Source organism: Leptonychotes weddellii, chromosome 11, assembly GCF_054177405.1.
Source record: "Leptonychotes weddellii isolate Sample4059 chromosome 11, ASM5417740v2, whole genome shotgun sequence".
Taxonomy (NCBI): Eukaryota; Metazoa; Chordata; class Mammalia; order Carnivora; family Phocidae; genus Leptonychotes; species Leptonychotes weddellii.
The window spans coordinates 65,183,992-65,198,663 of NC_138379.1; positions in this window are offsets into that span (position 1 = coordinate 65,183,992).

The window sequence follows — 14,672 nt, forward strand, 5'->3', positions numbered from 1 at the left end:
TTTTTTTTTTTCTTTTTTAAAGATTTTATTTATTTATTTGACAGAGAGAGACAGTGAGAGAGGGAACACAAGCAGGGGGAGTGGGAGAGGGAGATGCAGGCTTCCCGCGGAGAAGGGAGCCCGATGTGGGGCTTGATCCCAGGATCCCGGGATCATGACCTGAGCTGAAGGCAGACACTCAACGACTGAGCCACCCAGGCGCCCCTACACATCATTCTTATATAGAATTTAATCTCTAACTCAGCCAAAATCCTGTTAAACAGGTAAGGAATTTTTATAAGCAGAGCCAAGAAGACCCGAAACCACAAAGGCATTCACTGAATATTGAGTAAAATAGAAACTGGAGTGAGAGACCTGTTAGACATAGTTGAAGATGTGTTTGTGGGCAAGACTATGGGGAATCTGAATACCAAGCTAAGGAAATTATGCTTTGCTTTTTAAGCAACAGAGAACTATTGGAAGTTATGGTTCGGTGTTCACCAAAAATTAGGTCTATTCTCCCTGTGTTCTTTTTGACTGTAACTTTCCTTTATTAAAATCTATTGCATTTTGATGACATTATTCTATTTCATATATTTTATTTTATTTTCTGACTTAGGGTTCTGTGGTCAAATCATATAATCTCTACAACGAAGAGCTCTGTGTCACAGCATAATTGACTGATTTCAATATTCTTTCAATAGCATTGAAATGTGTACTATAAATATATACACATATTTGTATACCTTTATTTTATAATCAATGTTAAGTTTTAATTATGGTTTTGCATCAACTTGAAATTTCCAAAATAACTGATTTTAAAAGTTCAAGTGGAGGGCGCCTGGGTGGCTCAGTTGGTTAAGTGACTGCCTTCGGCTCAGGTCATGATCCTGGAGTCCCGGGATCGAGTCCCGCATCGGGCTCCCTGCTCGGCAGGGAGTCTGCTTCTCCCTCTGACCCTCCTCCCTCTCATGCTCTCTGTCTCTCATTCTCTCTCTCTCAAAATAAATAAATAAAATCTTTAAAAAAAAAAAAAAGTTCAAGTGGAATCTTTGAACCATGTATAAAGCTTTGTAATTAAGATATCTATGTATATAATTAATCATCTAAATGATCATTTTGATTGATGAAGTAGAAAGTTTATTCTCAATTTAAATGTTTATGCACATCACAGAAATAAGACTAATTATGGCATATTTATATATAAAAAACACTGAAATTCAGTGATGTTGTGAGTGACGTTTTACAAACTCTCAGACAAAATATAAATTCCTTTTGCGTTTAGATTTTACTGTCCATGTCAAATACATGCCCTTGTCTAGTGGCACAAAAAGCTCTTGAATTGAAATCAAAATGCAATAAAATATAAAATAATTTTACAGTACATAAAAATATATTGTTTTTGGTGATCAGGGAAATTACAAATCAAAACCAAAATGAGACTCTAGTTTGTACTCATTCAAATAAAAAAATATTAAAAAATCTGATAATACTAAGTATTTCTCAGAAAGAGAACTACCATGTTTTAGGTATATAATTTAATGAGGCTTTTGATTATGAACCACATTTGGCACACAACCAAGAGGAAACTAAATTTCTCTGCTTCACCAATGATATGGAATTTCAGGAATGATGGTAAATGTGCTAGAGAAGAGAGATGGAATAGAATGGAGAAGAATGAGGGAAAGAGATCTCAAGGAACAGGAAGATGAAGATCAAATAGAAAAGAAGACTTTCTGAAAATTTTCCAGGAGGAAGATGTCTACTATGGTGGATATGTGAGAACGAACTGGAAAATTTCCAAGCTACACACTCAGTGATGTACATACTTCCTGTTCCTCAAGCTTTCAGTGAAGTCTATTGTCTACGTATTCTGGAGACTGTGGATACTTTGGGGGGTTAAAGGCATTAACACATTAGCATACAAGGCAATGTAGGTTGGTAAAGAACTAAGATGCCTGGATTACAAAAATACAGAGTGACATCAGGCATTGACATTTCAGTAGAAGTAGAAAGTTGGAACTAGAGGTAAATTGGAGAAGGTAAAATTCCACTAAAAAGCCAAGATTACAGGGGCGCCTGGGTGGCTCAGTCGTTAAGTGTCTGCCTTCGGCTCAGGTCATGATCCCGGGGTCCTGGGATCGAGCTCTGCATCGGGCTCCCTGCTCAGCGGGAAGCCTGCTTCTCCCTCTCCCACTCCCCCTGCTTGTGTTCCCTCTCTCGCTGTGTCTCTCTCTGTCAAATAAATAAAAAAAAAATCTTTAAAAAAAAAAAAAAGCCAAGATTACAACCACATGTGGAATGGGCTTTTGAATGAATAAATGAATAAAATTTAAAACATTTTAATCTTAAAAGACAGGATAAATTTGCTCACTTCTTTGTAACTTGGACATATGTGTCTATAAAGACTTGCAGATAACAGCTTAGTAGAGATCATATATCTCCCGCGGAGCTGAGTGGAAGTCTCATTTTCTTTCCTGACATACATTTCATTCCACAATTCCTTAAAATCCCGGAGAGAGCTTGTTATATGCCTAATCCCACATGATGTTTCTATTTTTTCTAAGATTTCTGCAACCCTTTGTACAAATTACTTTTATATATGCAATGCTTCCAAGTTTACTCAGCTACCCGTAGATTACAGTAATTCCCATTTTGTTTTGCACATTTCTTTCAGTCACATACTCTTATAGGTAAAAGAGGATGTGGTCATGCTTTGTTACCACTATTTCCACCATCTGAAGAACACTTCCCCTGACTTTTCACCTAATTCCACTCATTCCTTCAAGATAGTTTTATATTATCTCCTTCACTGAGTAGTTCCCTCACCTTGCTTGAATTGATTTCTTCCTTTCCTCTTCGCCTATAGAAAAGTGTGTTTGTAATTCTGTACTGATTAGTTTAATTCAACAAAACTTTATTTTCTGTGTAGTAGTGTGGTGCACTGGAGCTGGACCGAAGCCTGGCTCTACCCCTTCTAGCTGTGGAATCTTAGACAAGGGACTTAATCTCTCTCTACCTCTGTTTCCTTATCTGTAAAGTGATAAAATAATGCTATTTACTATTTAGGATTGTTCTGAGGGTTACATATGTTAATCTATAAAGTGCTTCAGTGAAACCCACTGTGTCTGGCACTCAGGTTTTACACTAAGCAACTCCAGAAGTACCATTCACATAGACTGCAGTGTAAATGCTGTCCCTGCAATTTTGCAGTATACCACCTAAACAATAGTAAATGGCTACCCTACTTTGAACAGCACCCAGCACATAAAATTGGCTCTAAGTATCTAAAAGTATTAGTTATTACTGTTATACTTTTTTTATAGTGAGAAAAAAATTTTCCTTAGATTATTTCTTGGTTTGTTACTTCACATCTTTCCCTTTTTCAGCTCCTGGAAGACTTATTTGCTCCTGTTTTTTTCTCTTGTATTTAGTTATTAATCACTGTCAATTCACTGTTCTTTGGACTGTATACACCATCCCTAGAAACTATAAATTATTATAATTAACTTTAAAATGAAGTAAAATTAGAAAGATAAATATCCAGGTGTGACAGTGAGAAAGTTATCTAAAAGACCCTCCTGTCTCTATTAAAATGACTTTTCTGTGCCAAATTATTGCTTTTAAGATCAACGAGATTCATTCTCTTGTAAACACCACATAATGGTGTTCTTAAAAATAACAAATGCAGCACAAATAATAAATTGTGTTCGTAAATATTTATACAAAAATGTCAAAACATTGGTAATTTAAAACCGTAGTCCATTAAAACATCAAAAACCAATGTGAGGGGGCACCCAGGTGGTGTAGTTGGTTAAGCAACCAACTCTTGGTTTTGGCTTAGGTCATGATCTCAGGGTCATGTGATCTGGGCCCATGTGGGGCTCTGTGCTCAGCAGGAAGTCTGCTTAAGACTGTCTCTCCCTTTCCCACTGCCCCTCCCTATTCCTCTCTCAAACAGGTAAATACATCTTTAAAAAACAAAATGATGTGAGGTTTGTTTCAGCTATGGAGGATGGTTTGATATTAGAATATCTAAGAATGCAATGACCATATTAATTAAACAAAAGTTTTGTTTAAAAAGCATGTGAAAAATTATTTAGTAAAATTTAATATTTCAACAAAAGAAGAAACAGTGGTGGACCAAAATAAGCACATTATTTTATGTTTAAAATGTGTTCATATTTATATCTCACATTAAATGTCAACACTGTGCTTTAGGATTGAAATCAGAAGCATGCATATTTATATTTATATTCAAAGAGGAATAATGGTTGATGGTTATTTTTATTCTTTGTTCTGGAAGAATTAGGCAATTCTATTAGACATTATAAAATATTAGAAAAAGACAATCATAATGTTTAATTATTTGTTTTCATTACTAGACTATATTCATCTTAAGAGCAAGGAACTATGTTGTGTTTGTCACTATACCCCCAACTCCTACTAGGTTTATAATTTCTGAAATTATTTTTAAGTAAACTAATGCTTGCTTTAAATTTATCAGATGGTTTTAAATCTCTAGTTTCTTAACTATCATAGTCACTAAAAACTAAAACTTACCTATATTCAGGGAGAGAAATTTGTCTTGTCTCTACTTATATCTTTCACCTTTTTCTACATACTTCTTAGAAGAGAGATTATTAAACATCATTTTTTATTTAGTTGTTTATTGTTTGCCACAACAGTCTTTGATTAAAATGAACTAAAAACTATTCTCAGGATCCTGTCTTTTTTTTAAATCACACTTTCAGTTATTGTGTGCCTAAATTGACGTTTTATTGGTTTCAATGCTCAAAATTAGTTTTTAAAAAAAATCTTGAATTTCTTTTTACTGAGTTCTTGATTTTGATTTTTATTTCTATCAGCTAAAATATATCTACAAGAAATTTTCTTTTCTTTTTTAAGTTTTTTTTTTAAAGTAATCTCTACACCCAATGTGGGGCTTGAACTCACAACCCCAAGATGAAGAGTTGTATGTTCTACCAACTGAGCCAGCCAGGAGTCCAAAGAAATTTTCTTAGATGAGATATTAGTAATTTAATTCATTATTTCAGAGCTTTGACTATTCACAAATGTTTTATTTTCCCACACAAATAACAAGTTTGCACATAAAAATTTTTGCATCAAATATGTTTTTTTAAAAACTTTTTAAACAGAAGAACAATTTTTAATAGAAAACAATTCTGTTTTCTTTGGATATGCTACTTTATTCATGAGAAATCTGAATAATTAGCTACATTATTTTCTTACAGTTAAGTTGTTTTTGCTACCTGAATGGTTATAACATTTTTTCTCCACTGTTTTTGCAGTTCAAACATTACTGACAAAAATCAGATAAAACCCGAATAAAAAAGAGATATATACTTTTCATGGATTGGAAGACATTGAATGATATCAGTTTTCTCCAGAATGATCTATTTGATCAAATTTCTAGTAATATTTACTAGTGAAACATAAAATTATTATATACTCTTATAAAAATATATATTTACATATTATATATAAATATATTTCATATATAGCTGAAACACTACTTAAAGAAGAAAAAAGATAAGGTGCTTATTCTGATATCAAGTCTTTTTTTTTTAAGATTTTATTTATTTATTTGACAGAGAGAGACACAGCGAGAGAGGGAACACAAGCAGGGAGAGTGGGAGAGGGAGAAGTAGGCTTCCCGCGGAGCAGGGAGCCCAATGTGGGGCTTGATCCCAGGACTCTGGGATTGTGACCTGAGCTGAAGGCAGACACTTAACGACTGAGCCACCCAGGTGTCCCTCTGATATCAAGTCTTAAGAAAAAGCTACAAAAAATAAGATAGCCTCATACTCACAATGAGAGGAAGAAAAGAATAATAGAAAAGAGATCCCCCAGAATTAGATTCATTCCATATGGACACCTGATTTATGACACAGATTGGACTGCAGAGTAGTATGGAAGGGACTACATTTTCAATAAAAATACTGGAATGATGGATAAACACTTGGAAGAAATTGAAACTTGATTTATATCTCCTACTATATACAAAAATCAATTCCAATTTTTAAAGGCAAAACAGTTTTTAGAATATGAATGAAGAATATATCCATGATCTTGTGGTAGGAAAAATTTTTCTTAAACAGAACGCATAAAGCACTAACCATAAAGGAGAAGACTGATAAATTAGAAGACTGACAAATTTGACTATGGGAAAGTTGAGGACTTCTGTTTACTAAATATTATTTATTGAGTGAGTAAAAATGCAAGCCATGTAGGGGGAGAAAATATTTGTAACATATATAACTGTCAAAGAACTCTAATCCAGAATTCCTACAAATTAATGAGAAGAAAACTGGTAAATATCAGTAGAGAAATGTGTAAGAAAATGAACAGTCAATTCAAAACATAGTCAAAGGAAACTGCTCATTTTCAGTAATTGTTAGGAAAATGCAAATTAAAATCAGAATATGATACCAGTACACAATGATCAGAATGGCTAAAATGAAAAAGACAGATAATAATAAATGTTGACAAAGATGTAAATCAACAAGAATTACCACAAACAGTACTGATGTTATAAATAGGTACAACTACTTTGGAAAATAGTTTATGTTATCTACTAAAATTGAATATAAGCATATCTATAACCCAGAAATTGCACTTCTAGGTATATAGCCAATAGAAATACATAAATACATGGATTAAAAATATGCATAAGTTGGTTAAGCATCTGACTTTGGCTTAGGTCATGATTTCAGGGTCCTGGGATCAAGCCCCACATTGGGCTCCATGATCAGCCCAATGTCCCTCTCCCACTGCCCCTCCCTGACTCGTCCAATCTCTCTCTCTCAAATAAATAAGTAAAATCTTTAAAAAATATGCACAAGAATAGATGAAGTATTCATAATTACCCTCAATTTGCAAACAACCCATACATCCTTGAACAGTAGAATTATTAAATGAGCTGTAGTATTTTCATATAATGTAACACTATATGGCAATTAAAGTAATAAACTGCAGATGCACTGAACAGTATGTTCTACAGAGCTGAATCCTACAGACAAAATATTTTAGAAGAATTACAAGAAAAACAATGAGGCATAATACATACCATAAAAATGCTAATCTACATCCTTACACACACATATAGGTATTGTAACTCTAAAAAATAGAGGAGTTGATCAACATAAAAGACTTTTGGGAGCAAGAAGATCATGCTTAGGACCTCAGCAACGCTGTTGACGTTCTAAATTTCTTGACCTCGGTAGTGGTTTCCTGTTGGTAATTATAATAATGTATTAATGTGAACATTTATATTTAATGTATTTTTTTCTGTGTGAGGGCTATTTCACCATGAAATATTTTTTGCTTGTTTATTTCTTATAAGAAACTAGGCCAAAAGTTTAAGTTTCAAGAGTGCAGTTCTAGTACAGTGACTCTTCCTTTAGGTCTTCTAAATAAGATTTTTGGTCTATCAAAGAATGTTATGCTTCTTCAGGTGAAAATGCCAGTTTGAAATATATCAATTAGATTCTGAAATATTAATTTTTTGGAATACTTTAGCGATTTGTGGAACCAATAGAAGAAAATATTTGATTTTGAAACTATTCTCCCAAACACAGGATATATGTTTGTCATCTATGTACAACTGACAAATTAGTCTGAGATACTTCTAAAAGTGAAACTGAAACTGTTCACTTATTGATGATGTGTTCACACATCTATATCATCTAAGGAAATGGCCACAATTATGAATCACCTGTCCCACTGTTAATTTATAGGTGCACTGTCAGATGATCTGACTCCTGGTTTTAACCTTTCCAGATTTTAACTTTGTGACACTAGACTGTCATTTGCAGGCTTTGCCTGTTTTAATTTACCTTGTCTTAGAAATTACACTAATTAGAAAGATAGCATGAGAAATGACTAAGGCTACACATCATTAACAAAAGATTTTGATAGTCTTTAGAGGGTGGATTTATACATTTAGAATGAATATGAGAATAATATAACCATGAAAGATCATGAAGTCTTATATTTGCTTAGATCTACTACACTGAATGGTTTAACTGTTTTGACCAAATAATTTTTTCCTACATAGTTGTTTGATGTGAAACCCTGTTCAATTCATACTTGAAAAATAAATTTTGGGCACCTGGGTGGCTCAGTTGGTTAAGCGACTGCCTTCGGCTCAGGTCATGATCCTGGAGTCCCTGGATCGAGTCCCGCATCGGGCTCCCTGCTCGGCAGGGAGTCTGCTTCTCCCTCTGACCCTAACCCCTCTCATGTGCTCTCTCTCATTCGCTCTCTCTCAAATAAATAAATAAAATCTTAAAAAAAAAAGAAAAATAAATTTTATTTTTTAGGCTAAAAGATTGTGAAGATCCTACAGCATTTTCCATAAACCCTACACCCATTTTCTCCTATAATTATGATGTTAAATTAGTATGGTACATTTGTTATAATAGATGAATAAATATTGGCATATTATTATTAACTAAAGTCCATAATTCATTCAGTTTTTCTTAGTTTTTACCTAATTACTTTTTCTGTTCCATGATTCCATCCATAATGCCAAATTATATTTAGTTGTCATGTCTCCTTAGGCTTCTCTTAGGTATGGAAAAATATTTTACATACAATATTACATTAATTTCAGATGCACAACATAGTAATTTGATAATTCTGCACATTATTCTATGTTCCCTGTGACCAGTGTAGTTACTATCTGTCACCATACAATGTTATTACATTATTATTGACTATATATTCCCTATGTTGTATTCTTCATCCCAGTGGCTTATTTTATAACTTTATCCATTTATCTATCCATGCAAACTTAGGTTGCTTCTATAACTTGGCTATTGTAAATAATAGCGCAATAAACATTGTGGTGCACATATCTTTTCAAATTGGTGTTTTCATTTTCTTTGGGTGAATACCCAGTAGTAAAATTATTGGATCATTTGGTATTTCTCTTTTTAATTATTTGGGGAACCTCCATACTGTTTTCCATAGTGGTTGCACTCATTTACATTCCCACCAACAGTGCATACGGGTTCTCTTTTCTCCGTATCATCATCAACACTTGCTATTTCTTGTCTTTTTTATTCTAGCCATTCTAAGAGGTGTAAGGCAATATTTCATGGTTGTTTTACTTTGCATTTCCCTGATGATTAGTGATGCTGAACATCTTTTCACTTGTCTTTTGACCATCTGTATGTCTTCTTTGGAAAAATGTCTATTCAAGTCATCTGCCCATTTTTTAATCTTCTTCTTCTCCTTCTCCTCCTTCTTCTCTCTCTCTCTCTCTCTCTTTTGGTGTTGAGTTATATAAGTTCTTTATGTATTTTGGATATTAATCCCTTTTTTTGAAATATCATTTGCAAATATCTTCTTCCATGCAGTAGATTGTCTTTTTGTTTTGTTGATGGTTACCTTCACTGTGCAAAAGCTTTTGATTTTGATGTTGTACCAATAGCTAATTTTTGCTTTTGCTTCCCTTGCTAAGAAGACATATTCAGAAAAAAGTTGCTAAGGCCAATGTCCAAGAGATTACTGCCTGTCCTTTCTTTTGGGAGTTTTATGGTTTCCCACCTCACGCTTAAGTTTTTAACCCATTTTGAGTTTATTTTTGTGTATGGTGTAATAAAGTGGTCCAGTTTCATTCTTTTGCATATAGCTGTCCAATTTTCCCAGCACCGTTTATTGAAGAAACTGTCTTTTACCCATTATACTTGCCTCCTTTGTCATAGATTAATTGACCATATAAACAAGGGTTTATTTCTGGACTCACTATCCTATTCTAATGATCTGTGTCTATTTTTGTGCCAGCATCATACCATTTTGATTAGTGTAGCTTTGTAGTATATCTTGAAATCTCAGATTGTGACACCTGTAGTTTCGTTCATCTTTCTTAAGATTTCTTTGGCTGTTCAGGAATTTTTTTGTGGTTCCATACAAATTTTAAGATTATTTGTTCCAGTTCTTCAAAAACAATGCTTTTGGCATTTTGATAGGAATTCCATTGAATCTGTCAATATCTTTGGGTAGTATGAACATTTTAGCAATATTAATTCTTTCAATTCATAAGCATGGTATATCTTTCCATTTGTTTATGTTATACTAAATTTCTTTCATTAATGTTTTACAGTTTTCAGAATAATAGCCTTTCACATGGTTGATTAAATTTATTCTTATGTATTTTATTCTTTTTGGTAGAATTGCAAATGGGATTGTTTTCTTAATTTCTCTTTTTGCTATTTTGTTATTAGTGTATAGAAATCCACTAGATTTCTGTATATTAATTTCAAATCCTACAACTTCACTGAAATCATTTATTAGTTCTAGTAGTTTTTTTGGTGGAATCTTTAGAATTTTCTATATATGGTATGTCATTTGCAAATAGTGACAGTTTTACTTCTTGCCTACCAAACTGGATAACTTTTATTTCATTTCTTCTTATCTTTGTGGCTAAGAGTTCTCATACTATGTTAAATAAAATTGGTGAGAGTAGACATCCTTGTCTTGATTCTGATCTTAGAGAAAAAACTTTTGGTTTTTCACTATTGAGTATAATGTTAGCCATGGGTTTGTCATATATGACCTTTATTATGTTTAGATATGTTTTCTCTAAACCCACTTTGTTGAGAGTTTTTATCATGAGTGGACGTTGGTGATAAAAATGGATGTCTACATGGAGACAAAGAAAAATGAAAACACAATGATCCAAATCTTTGGGATGCAGCAAAAGCAGTTCTAAGAGGGAGGTTTATAGCAATACAGGTCTACATCAAGAACTAAGAATAATTTCAAATAAACAATTTAATCTTGCTTCTAAAACAACTAGAATAAGAAGAACAAACAAAGCCTCAAACCCGTAGAAGGAAGGGAATAATAAAGTTCAGAGTGAAAATGAATGAAATATAAACTAAAAAAAAAAAAAAAATCAATGAAACCAAGAGCTGGTTCTTTGAAAATATAAACCTGACAAACCTTTAGCTAGATTTATGAAAAGACAAAGAGAAGACTCAATAAATAAAATCAGAAATCAAAGAGGTGAAGTAACAATCAACATCACAGAAATACAAAGGATTATAAGAGACTACAAATGATTATATGTCAACAAATTGGACAAGAAGAACAAATAAATTCCTAGAAACATAAAATTTTCCAAAACTGAATCAAGAGGAAATTGAAAATCTGAACAGATTGATTATTAAGAACAAAATTGAATCAGTAGCAAAAACAAAACAAAACAAAAAAACAAAACAAAACAAAAAAACCCTCCCAACAAACAAAAGTCCGTGACCAGATGGCTTCAAGTGAACTCTACCAAACATTTACAGAAAAGTTAATACCTATTTTTCTCAAATTATTCCAAAAAATAGAAGAGGAAGAAAAGCTTCCAAATTCATTCTACAAAGCTAGAATTATCCTGATACCAAAACCAGACAACCCCCCCCCAAAAAAAGAGAACTACAGGTCAATATCCCATATGAACATAGATGCAAAAATTTTCAACAAAAAATTAGCAAACCTCATTCAACAATACATTAAAAAATATTCACCATAATCAAATGGGATTTATTCCTGGGTTGCAAGCATAGTTCAATATTTGCAAATCAACATGATACATCACATTAACAATAAGAGATAAAAACCCTATGAACATCTCAATAGATGCAGAAAATTATTCAAACCTGTTCTTAATGATCTTGACAGTTAAGAGAATTATTGGTCAGATATTTTATAATGTATCCCTCAAATGAGATTTGTCTTGTTTTTTTCTAATTAGACTGAGATTATGGTTTTTTTTGGGAGAAAGATCACAGATAAAGTGCCATTTTCTTTTTTAAAAAGATTTATTTGTTTATTTGAGAAAAAGAGAGAGAGCACAAGGCAGGGGAAGGACAGAGAGAGAGAGAGATTCTCAATCCCAAGCAGACTCTCTGCTGAGTACAGTCCTTGGTGGGGCTTCCATGACCCTCAGATCATGACCTGAGCCAAAAGCAAGAGTCAGTTGCTTAACTGACTGTGCCACACAGGTGCCCAAATGGCCATTTTCATTCTTACATTGTATCAAGGGTACATACTTATCAACATGGCATATTATGTAGATTTATTATATATTATCTACACAATATTTTTGGAGCTTTTCTGCATGAGATATTTGTCTCCTCTATTTATTTATATCATTATGGATTAATTCAGATTTTAAGTGAAATCTTATATACCTATATTCGGTTCACTTCAGTTCTTTGTAATCTAATCCTCAAATTACCTCTTTAGCTTCATTTATTACCCACAGAGACAGACTTGTTTTCAAATTGTTCTACACACATTATTTTTATAATGGCAAACCTCTAGCAGAAATATTCTTCCTAGAATATTCATCTGGAAAAATTTATTCATTCATTTGACAAGATTAAGTTCAAATGTCACTTCCTCTGTGAAACCTTATGCAACTTTCCTGAATGTTCAGTCCTTAACTGCTTTTTACTCTGAAAACACTTTGCATATGCCTCTTTTTATAGCACTTTTTAAAGTTTATTGTAGTTATTGACTTATATGGCTTTATATGCCATTTAGTTGTGAGTTGTGAGGAACTACATATTATTCTTCTATACAAAAGCCCCTGAGCCTAGAAGTGTCTAAAAGCCAAAGTTAAAATGTGTATGAAGAGTAAAACAACTTCAAAGTGAGGGATGTCATGAACTGTCTTGAAACACTTATATTTCGGGCGTCTGGGTGGCTCAGTCGTTAAGCGTCTGCCTTCGGCTCAGGTCATGATCCCAGGGTCCTGGGATCGAGTCCCACATCGGGCTCCCTGCTCAGCAGGAAGCCTGCTTCTCCCTCTCCCATTCCCCCTGCTTGTGTACCTGTTCTCGCTGTCTCTCTCTCTGTCAAATAAATAAATAAAATCTTAAAAAAAAAAAAAAAGAAACATATTTCTACCTCTGCTATATTATTGTGAAGAAAGTCTTTGGGTGGAAATCACATTGTAGTACATTGTTTTCCTAGTTAATCCTACTACAGTAGAGGTTGTATGTAGCCAACTCTTAATTATTTTCTTCAGTCTACTTTCTTATTTCTTCCAGGAAATACAGACATGGTTAATTTAAAACAATGTGTCTTCACCATGTAGTTTCCTGGGGGCTCTGTTTCAGAGGACCCATTATAAATCTTTACTTGCCAGGGTAATTGCAATCAGAACATTATAGTAACTTTATAAAATTTGACCAGATTGGTCAAATCCTCTCTACAGACTTTGGTTTCTCACTCTTCATGTTAGTTTCAGCTTTCTGAAATGCCCAGACTGCAATTTGCTATTTTATTTTATGAGTCTCTCACATTGTGTTGACTGGATGGCATCTTATTGCTTAGTGATTTTAGCTTCAATTTACAAAGGGGTAAATTGTTCTATATTGCATTTTCCTGGTTTTGTGTAAGTCATGATAGAATTATCAAATGGGGTCTAAGACATGTTAGTTTTTTTTTGAAAAGCTATTAGGAATCTCTAAAACACTAAAACTTTTTGGAAGTGGGGAAGATGAATAGGAGGGCATTGCTGGTCTCTGTATAAGGAATAAAGCTTATTGTTTGTTTGTTTTGCAAGGTAGAAGTCAGGTATGTTCACCTACGTGGTTGGTGAATGTCTTCTGATGCATGCTAAATGGGCAGCCTGCCAGGTCTAGACACTAATTAGAAGAGTGAATTGGCCCACCTGTAGGTAACCCCCCTTTTAGTATGGACTTACTTTATTTAAACTGTTTTTTAATTAGCTCCTATTTGGCACAGATGGCCAGAGAGCACATTGCAGAATTTTAAGTCAAGCTCTAGGTCGGTTGTGATTTGCAATGTATTTGGTCTTGAGAAGAGCATTTCCCAGGATGTCTGCAGAGAAAATGCTTTTCTACTGAGCAGGGAATCATAGGCTATTAAGAGGACACTGGGGGCCCTAGGCAGAGGTGAAAAAATCAACATGGTTTTGTGGTAGAATGACTTTTCCATCAGATTTCTGATTGCCAGGAGCCAGCTGGGATGAGATTTAAAAAAGGATTTACAGCTATAAAATAGGATTGAATTCTGGCTTCCACACTTCTTGACTGTGTAATTTAAGACTCTGTTTGTCGGCCCAGTTTTTCATTATTGCCCCACTAAGAAGGCTTTTTTGACATGTTTTCCTAATTACTCCTCCATGAAATTTTAATAACGCCAGAAATACTGTATATTTGTTTATATACTGTATGTATATCTGTGCTTCATACGTAAAAAGAGTAAACAGAAGCCTCATTCTATTCAATACAGAGTTGAGAATAACTAAATAACATTTTTAAGTTATAAGAAAATTTAAAAATTTAAGTTACATTTAAATTTCTAACTATATTTGTTGAGTGACTTTTAATGTAACTTATTTACTTATATAAATTATAATGTATCAAATTGTATGTGTAAATTAGCAATTTGTATAAATATATACTACTACTAATAATAACAATGTAATCCAATTTTAGTAAAATCATTCAAAACAGTTTCTTTTCCAGGAAGAGTAAAACAATCAAAAATAATCTCCTAGAATGTTCTTTAAAAAGTTGAAAATAGAGCTACCATATGATCCAGCAATTGCACTACTGGGTATTTACCCCAAAGATACAAATGTAGGGATCCAAAGGGGTATGTGCACCCCAATGTTTATAGCAGCAATGTCCACA